This window comes from Egretta garzetta, unplaced genomic scaffold (assembly GCF_000687185.1).
Source record: "Egretta garzetta isolate BGI_Z169 unplaced genomic scaffold, ASM68718v1 scaffold638, whole genome shotgun sequence".
NCBI classification, from domain to species: domain Eukaryota; kingdom Metazoa; phylum Chordata; class Aves; order Pelecaniformes; family Ardeidae; genus Egretta; species Egretta garzetta.
In genome coordinates, this window is record NW_009260676.1 from 608620 (window position 1) to 617135 (window position 8516).

At 40.5% G+C, this 8516-nt stretch overlaps 1 long non-coding RNA gene across 1 annotated transcript in view; it reads left to right on the top strand.

Annotated features, from left to right (window-relative positions):
• The first annotated feature begins 1680 nt into the window (after window positions 1-1680).
• The window catches only part of LOC118452981, a 9501-nt gene continuing 2665 nt past the window's right edge, over window positions 1681-8516 (top strand). Inside the window, exons 1-2 of the long non-coding RNA XR_004842865.1 lie at window positions 1681-2021; window positions 3881-3995. This is a non-coding gene — a long non-coding RNA (uncharacterized LOC118452981). The remainder of the gene's footprint in view (window positions 2022-3880; window positions 3996-8516) is intronic.

An 8516-nucleotide genomic window follows, 5' to 3' on the forward strand; every position in this document is an offset into this window, starting at 1 on the left:
GTGCTGGGCTCTGAGGGGCGGGCTGCTCGCAGCCTTTCCGCCCTGCTGGGAGGCCCCTGTTCAAAGGCGTCGCTGCCCGCCCGCGGGCCGAGGGGCCGCGCCGCCGTCAGGCCCCGCTACAGCGGTCTGGTTAATGAGAAACTCCCCGCTGGGGGATGCAGCCTCTCCGGCTCCTCTGCCCGGGCTTCGGCCAGCGGTGCTCAGGCCCCAGCGTCTAAAGTCCAGCTCCCAAATGGGTACTGAGGCCTCTCACCTCACTTGTAAGAACCTTGTCCACTGGGCCCAAAGTTAATCCTGCTGGCTTTGGGGGAAGAGAGGTGAGAACACAAACCACAATTACCCCAACTATTATGTTGACGGGCAGGAAAGCAGGCAGGAGGGAAAGTAGGAAGGAAGGAAAGAGCTGCCGCAGAGGGATCCAAGTGGTGCCGCGCTTCAGCGGTAAAATTTTGTATGTTTAGTTTTGATAGTCCAAAATAGAGCGTTAGGCCTTGAAGACACTTGATACAGCAGGCGTTTTGTTAGTTGTTGCTACTTAAACGTGCTCAGATTGCTCGGAGCTTCTTGTATACCTTCAGAATTAGATTTAGAAAGCAATCTATACAGAGTAAACCGGCCTTTTGTCAGGGGTTGTCCCGCATGCTTTTGCTATGAGGTCACTCAAGTTAGCAAAGCCTGTAATGGTTTACCCTGGCTCCATGCTTCCAGACCGCACCCTGGCACTTCAGGATGGAAAAGTATGTGCAGTGCTGTATCATCTTGTCCAGTCCTTACAAATCTTCTTGCCCCTGCCTGTTCCTATGATTTTGGAACCTCTCAGATTGAAAACTAGATAATTAAAAACCTAGAATTGTTTCCAGTAGCATATTTGCCCCTCAGTCACCATGCCAGTTTTTGTGGCTTTTTTTCTGGTACGACATCTTTTTCTTTTGACTGTTTTCCTCTTGCTGTTGCTGGGCAGAAAATCTATACAAGTTACAAATTAAGCTGACTGACTGCAGAGCGAATGAACTATAAAAGTGTAATTCAAAAGATGAAAGTGTAAGCATAGGGAATTACGAGTTTTTATGCTTAAAACGAAACAAAGCCTTGGTAAAAGTAGGCAAACTGCATTTATTCAAAAAACATATTTTTAAATTGGCAGTCATTTTAACAGTTATTTCATGTGCTTAACCTACTGTAACATAAAAGCACATCTGAAATGGAGGCTTTCTAGCAGAAGTTTAAGCCATCTGTAACTTACAGCTTGCTAATAATACACAATGCCTGCAGTAAGGGTTTTAGCACAGCATAGCTCAGAGCCCCTCTGCTATCCCTGCATAGGCACAAGCTGAACTTCTGCTGGGAAAACCCTCCTGGCTCTATGGGAGAGGCTGTTTGGAGCTGTGCTCCTGCCTGCTCACTGCCCTCATTGTGAAGAGCACAATCGCCATGTGGCAAGCCTCATTCGAGATCATCATCCCTCTATACCTCTATTTTCAGGCTGTTATTTCCCATATGCCTTCTGCATCTTGGAATCTACTGCTGATTCATAAACCCACCTTTAACGCTTAGCTGCTCATTTTGCATTTTTTCTGGCATGGTATATTATCTGCAGTATATCAAGATATTTGCTGCCAGAAAAGCACCTTGGATTTCTGGTTAATCTCTATTTTCTATTTTTTTTTCACAGAACTTTGAATTCATTTGAAGATTGAGAAATGCTAGCTTGCAGGAGCTCTTCCCAGGACAGCTGGGCACACAGCAGCAGCAGATTGATGTGCAGCACAGGGAGCAAACTGATTGCTTCCAGCAGATCTGTGGAAAGGACCAAGGGATGGAAAGTGGGCCAGGGAATGTGTCCTCCAGTATGAGGCACTGGATGGTAAACTTCCTACCATTACGGAGCACAGAGCCTATATCGAGACTGAATCTTACATGGGACAATCTTATTTCATGACGTCAGTACAGCAGAACAGGAGAGAAGGAGGTGGCTGAATCTCAGGGAGTGGCAGTGAAGGTTCAAGCTGCGTGTGTTTAAGGTTAGTGTCTATGTCAACTGTGAGGCAGGCTGCAAAAAGAAGCATTTCAGAACCATGTAGTAAAGTCACAGCCCCTTAAGTGCCAACTGCCATTTTGATTAGAGTAGGGTTTCAGAATCATAACCACTTAAATGACTGTTGTGAAGGATATTGCATGCAAGTGGAGTGGTTTCCTTTTTCAACCGAAGCCAAACCGACGGCATTTCATTAGCCTCTTTTCCCTCCTCCTTCTCCTCCTCTTTACCCCAATAGTGTGATCATGAGCTATTGAATATAAAAATCCCCCCTGGTTGTCTGTGTGATAGGTCCTGGGTGATAAAGGGAGCATTCTGGTTGCTTTGTTCTACTCTGCTTTAGGTGTCCTCTCTTGGCCTCTGAGGCAAGACACCAAGTTAGGTGGTGTTCTACTATTTCTGGTACATACTTTCTTATACCTTTATATTCACTTATTCCTGGCAATTTATCGGCATTTGTGCTATTGGTAATCTCATTGGTCTGGGATCAGTGTCGGTCATCCTGGATCTGTAAGACGATGTGGGGTTACCACTATGGCATAGTTAATATGCACCAGAAGTGCAAGGCTACACGTTGGTGATTGAATTACTGGCAAGCATGTCACAAATTATCTCTGGAGTTACACTGCCATCTGCAATACAGAATTGAAGTCTGAACAAACCATTCACTTGTAAGAACCTTGTCCACTGGACCCAAAGTTAATCCTGCTGGCTTTGGGGGAAGAGAGGTGAGAACACAAACCACAATTACCCCAACTATTATGTTGACGGGCAGGAAAGCAGGCAGGAGGGAAAGTAGGAAGGAAGGAAGGAGCTTCCACAGAGGGATCCAAGGAGGCAAGGCAAATTCCCCAGCAATATTTTAGGAACCATTTCCTAGATCCTCTGCAGATGGTAGCTTGCAGGCTCTGGAGTGACCTCCCATTTCATCCAGTCAGCTTCAGGACTGAATATGGGTTCAAATTATAAGGAATAGGGGCCTCATACTGTACAGCAACACATACTTTCAAGGCAGGTTTAGCTAAAATCCACCCACAAACACATGAGTCATTACTCAGAAGCACACTCCAGCGTAGACATATCCTGAGTCACTTCCATCTCAGAAGCTTATAAATATTTAGTTAGCCACCTAGCTTTTAATTTAGCAGAACAACAAAGATTCATTAGACAAATCTCCAGAATTGTCTTTCACTAAGAAGCATTTTAAATACTTCCATTCTTGCGAGTTCCTTTTCATATCTATGCAACTCAGAATTATTTGATACATATAACTTACAAAAAAACATACTTGAACTAAGAATGAATTTCCCCTGATTCTGGTCCTTCTGTAATTAGCTTCATCTGTTTCAAATACCAGCTTTGCTCATTGCAAGAATATTTTAGCAATTTTTTTACTGTTTTATTTTATTTTATGTTTATTTTAGCAATAACTGGTGAACTCTTAACAAAGACATGACTCTACTGATGTGGGGTGGCATATAGCTCTTCCCAAAGACCACTGTAATTTCTGCTGGTCCAGCAGACCACGCTGGAGTCAGTGGATGTTAAATGGAAAATGCATCAATCCATTTTTTTTGAACAACCAACTGAGGTTTTGGGAAAAAAAATTAAATAAAAGGCTTGCTTGTATCTCTTTTTCGGCAGTGGCAGGAGGGGAGAAGAACGACGGTAATATTTAAGGATATAGCATTAGGAAAAAAATTGTTATTATTTTATAAAATCATGAATTTGTTGTTATGGCTACAAGTGTTTGAGTTAAAAATATTTGTTATATAAAAATGTGATTCTTGAGTTTACATCTCTCCAATTAACAAATTCAGCCAGAGGCCATTGATTGCTTTACAGGCCACCCTTCAATGCAGACTGTTTACTGCCCATGAATCACAGGCTGAGCAGCACCCCTCTCACACAGCTGTTTGAACTCCATAACCGAAAGGTGATCAGCAAAGATGAAAAACAGGTTGGCTTGATGCTTTCTTTTTTTCCCCTTGGTCAGCAGTGCTTTTTCTGTTTGCTGTTTTGGTTGATCAATTTTTATTTCAGTAATTCACACAAGATAGATGCCACATAGATGTGTTTTTAAATTTTGATAAAGCAAATCATCTATTAATGTCTTTGCTATACTACAGGAAAAAATACTGTATCATTCTCTATAGAACACGGACAATATGTTCCTCTTTCCTACAGTCTAGGTAAAAGACTTTGCAGCATCACCAATAGGTAAATTGTTGGTTCAAGAAGAACACGTGGATAGTAGCAGAACTAATGTCTGTCTGGAAGAATACAGACTTAGGTAAACTTGGCAATGGGAAAAAGGAAGGGACTGCATAAATGTCAAGTCAAGAGAATAATTCTTGTGGCCTCAGCATAGGGAGTAGTAAGAGCAAAGCCTTCCCAAAGAAAGAAAAGAGTTGCAAATGTAAAGGCAGAAAGCACACCCCCCCCCAAAAAAAAAAAACAACACAGAAATGAAAAAGGAGAGGTGAGTTTTTCCCTTATCATAACGTGTATTCTTGTTATACTGAAATTGCAGTAGTGATATAGCTATAGCTGTTTATTATAACACAAAGGGCTTAGTCAAAACCAAACTTCACAGGCAGCAGAACCCTGATGAACACCCAGCCTCACAGAGCTGACTTGTTATTTTCCAGTGAACAATAAAGGGCTTAGCTAGGATGTTTGTTATGCCATTATCAGAACAAGGTACCAAAACAAGAGCTGTATTTAGTTTTGGGTGCTTTTCTGTAAAATGTCTGATGTTGAAGGTGACTCAAAACACTACACAACCAATCAACATTATATTGGGGTATTTGGAAAGTCTAAAATATGAGCAGTGTCTACTTAGTTTAAAAAACAGGTGATTTTGAAAACTGGAGGTGATTATTTTTTCTGTGTCGCATACAGAGGATAAATTAACATTCTGAAAACTATTTTGTGGGGGATTCACAATTGTATAAGGTCTTCGAATGCTAAGTTTTATAAAGTCCATATACAGATATGAGTCAGTTTGAAATTCCATCACCCTGTGGATCCAGCTGCCTGTTCTTGTTTTCATGTACTTGATTAGAATGACTGCCTGACTCGGACCAGGTGGGAGTTCTGCCTAACTGTTGTATTTTCATAGCATTTAAAAAAAAAAATTTCACCTGGGGAATGGAGCAGAGAATTCTCTGTTTAGGTCCGTATGAATATGTATTCCACATCATCATCATATGCAGCAATCATAAGGTCAGAAACACAGGTTGTGGTGGGAAGGACAAGCCATTTCTTCCTTTTCAGGACTTTCCTAAATCTTCTATTTATAGTACAGAACCATTTTGTTACATGTTTGCTATACTTTTTTATTTATCTTGTCTTTAACCTTGGCCCTATAAAAAAAGTGGAAGTCCCAGTGCCTAGGAGCCTACACATTTACAGACAAAATCAGATACTGCTACAACATCTCATAAAACCCATTATTTTCTTCATTAACTGCATCGCTATTACAGACTAATACAGCAATAGATGTTAAGTGAAATATTTCTAATGGTGCCATACATATTAAAATATATCACCTGCATCCCATTGTGATTTTAGTGGCGTAGGAGAAAAAATGAATGCAGTGGTAGCATAGGTACCAGAAAGTCATTAAGTAGCACAGTTCTGACAGCTTTCTTGCGTACTTGTGATTGCTAGCTACACCCCTTTGCAGCTGGAATAAGGATTAAAAGACAAAAAAGAATATGCAGCTGCTGAGAATCAGTAAGGCCTCAATGTTTACATATAAACATAATTCCTGAAAACACATCAGAATCTGAAAATATGGGTCTGTCTACTGATTCTATGTCTTTTAAAAATGTTTACCCTTTGTGTTCTTTTTCGTTCTCTCTGAAGTGTTTGTAGGAGAGCAAACATCCATTACCAGTGGTATTTCCTTCGTTTTTTTTTTAATTGCAGAAGTAATACCAGACTGCAAAGTTTGCATCCCAGCTTTCTCTGCTTTTGGCATTGTTCATGTCTTGAGCCATTTACGAAATCAGTCACACTCTTCAGAACCAGATTTCAGTCTTTCTTCCCTGGCATATGGACTTCACATCAAGCTCCTCTGCTGTTACTTTAGAAAAGGAAGTTCAGTTTCTTCATATCCTTGCCCTTAACAGGCAGCCTGTGGTTCAGGTATGCCGCATTTCACTTTGGAGGGGTAGTGGATAACCTCCCATAGCTTTGCAGCGACATCTCGTGGGCTCATTGGCCTAGAAATGTAGCAGAGATTCCTCTTCTAGGGTGGAGAAGGCCTTGTGTGGATTAAGTCAAATATTTCATACACTGAGGAGGTAGGATGCCTTTTGAAAGCCAATTCATTAACTGTTTAATTAGATAGGTGACATTGTCAACATGATCGTCAATTGTACGGAAAAAAAAGGTTAGAAATTGTTTCAGGTGCTAAATGGAATTGGTGTCCCCCCCGTTTTTTTTTTATTTTCACAAGCACTTTTACTATATAAAAATATTTTCTTTTTCCCTCATGATATATGAATAATCTACATTAAAAAATCTCAATAGTTAAATCTGCTGTAAAAGTAAAACATTTTTTCTGGTGTAATTAATCAGAGATGTTACATGTTAAAATAACAGGTAAAAGCATTTCAAACAGAATATGATTTTTGACATTGAAAACTGTGTTTCATCCAAAATCTGGAAAAGTAAATATTTACACTACCAAATTCAACATAAAACTCTCCAAGCTGCCTTACTAAGTTTCAAAGCCATGAAAAAAATGTGGAAAAGTTAATGAAGAGAACAGAGGTTAATACTTTCTGAAATTAATTGGGACAAAGTGAACAGCAACCTAATTGCTGGTCCAAGATTCATCTTGCCGGTGTGTATCTTTTAAACAGTCTTATGGAGTTACATTTAAACTTTCCAGCTTCAGGTTACAATTTTGCTTTTTTTGAACACTATTGAGTATTCTGTAAATAGTTCCTTATACAAAAAATACCCACAGATGATGCATAAGACATAATCCAAATTCTTGGGAAAGACTCCCAGTATTTCACCAGCTCACAGATGTAAAGGTCAGCACTTCATTTAGGAGGGGATTACTTCAGGGTCTGTCTGCAACTTCCAAGTATGTTGCTGCATAGCATACCATGCTTTTGCATTGGGCCTTACTGGATTTTATCGATTAACCCTAAAATAGTACATTCCAGTGACAGTATTTGGTGATTTATCCACAGAGCCCAAAATACTGTAATGGTGTCAGTGGCAGTTTTCAGTGAAAGCAGGACCAGGCTCTACTCCTTTTACAGAAAGACTTTGCTAGATCAGAAAAGGAATACTAGAGATATTTGCCCTTCTTCTCAAGGCTGCAAAATTTGGACAGTGTAGTAAGGTGAACATCTTAAGTTGCTGTTGCAAACATCTAAGCACTTATTGTCTAGATATAAAGTAATTTACCTCAGACTAAAGTAAAAGAATGGTGCCTGCAGTCTAAAATATGAGAATACTCCCTCTCCTCGTGTGTTTAGATCCTCACCATCTAAACAGCAGTGTACCACTTGGTTTTTAAGTACTTGAGGCCACACAAACTAAACTAAGGGGAGAGAATCTAAAGTAGCAATATGCTGCAGACCCGCAATGTATCAACCCTCAATTTACGAAATTAATTGTATCAAAAATATTGGTGCATCCTTTGGATTAAAGAAGTGTTCTTGCAAGGAGGACAGTGGAAGACAGCAGTGTAGTACTGATTTCCAAAGCCTAAATGGAAGACCATTGTGTGACCAAACCCCCAAAGAGGGAACAAAGGTAATTCACACAGAAATCGTAATAAAATACTGGGGATTTATCCCTAGCTAAAAACTCTATTTTGTTGGGTTTGTTTGCTGTGAGGTAATGGATCATTAGTAGCAGCAGTGAGGGGAAATGGTATTTTTGCAGGGAAAAGGGAAATTTCAGGCTAAAATTGATGGCCTCTTCCAAAGTGAAGATCACTGAGTGTGCTGCTGAGCGAAGGGCTTTCCATGGCTTGCCCAGGTGAGCTGAGGGGAAAGGGTGCTGCCACAGAGGTTGGCAGGAACCGGGTGGCTTTGAGCCTGCTGCCTGCAGGAACATTACTGTCCCAGTGACTGGTCTTCATGGCAGAGTCTGCTGATGCTTCTTCCTAACCTCAGTTCAGCTGTGCAATCATGCAAAGCAAATTCAAACCCTGTTGATAAGAATGCCTTGAAATAGTTAAAACTGCTGTTACAGATGGTATTTTCATGTCCAGGGTTTAATCCATGTATCTCATCTATACTCTGTATACCCTTTCCAGGCACTTAGAAAGGCTTAGTTCTAGAATAGCAATGGAATTAACTCAAATTCCTGAGTCTAGGGTATATTCTGCAGGTAATTCCATACTCTCCCAGTGAATTCCATACAAATTTTCTGTATAAATTTTGTTCAACAGAAGCAGAAGTCAGCTGAGTGTGGAAGCTGTAACTTTTCCCTGCAGTTTCTC